Raw genomic sequence first — 802 nt, 5'->3', positions numbered from 1 at the left:
TTATAATATTTCTACCTTAAAAATATTATATATATATATAAAAAAATAGTTACTAAATTAATTATTATATATTCACAAATATCATATGTATTATTATTTCAAAAAAATATATTTAATATATATTTTATACAAATAATTAATTTTTTTGTGTATATATAGTATAAATATTCTCTTTAAATAGAGATCACGTATCACAATTCATATCTTCCTTTCCGTCTAGTTAAAACATGAAATGTGTCAACTCTATTTTAATAATTTTTAGTAATCTTAATCTCCAAATAAATTTGGAATGAGCCTCATCTTTTTTAACGTATGTGAAGGAGTTGTTGGCAAAGGTAAGGTTGTGAAAGACTGGTGTGGTCACACTCAAGATGATGATGATGAAAATTTAAGATTAAAATTAAATGGAAAAAAATACTAAATGTATGTGTCGTGTCTTAATTGATGAGATTTGAAAGTAGTTTATATACCAAACTTTGCGATGGTCTGCATTCTATCTCCTTACTTAAAATAGAATAATAATTTTGTAAAAGTTTGAGTAGATTTAAATAAGTGGCTTCTAACTACCCACATTAACCAACTAACGAGTTCCATTTGGATCTAATCTAATGTCAATTTCACATCTATAAGCTGTGTGAGTTATATATGTAATGACTTTAGAATAATTTAGAATAATTTCTGAGTTAGTTATCAATGGAATCTCAAAACTTTGAGATTCAAGGGAAAAGAAAGGTAATTTAATAACTATAACAAACTGACTCTTTGATACTTGACCTCTTGAGCATCTACTTATCAGTAGAAA

This window comes from Arachis duranensis, chromosome 10 (genome assembly GCF_000817695.3).
Source record: "Arachis duranensis cultivar V14167 chromosome 10, aradu.V14167.gnm2.J7QH, whole genome shotgun sequence".
Taxonomy (NCBI): Eukaryota; Viridiplantae; Streptophyta; class Magnoliopsida; order Fabales; family Fabaceae; genus Arachis; species Arachis duranensis.
Note: the sequence above shows the minus strand (reverse complement) of the source record.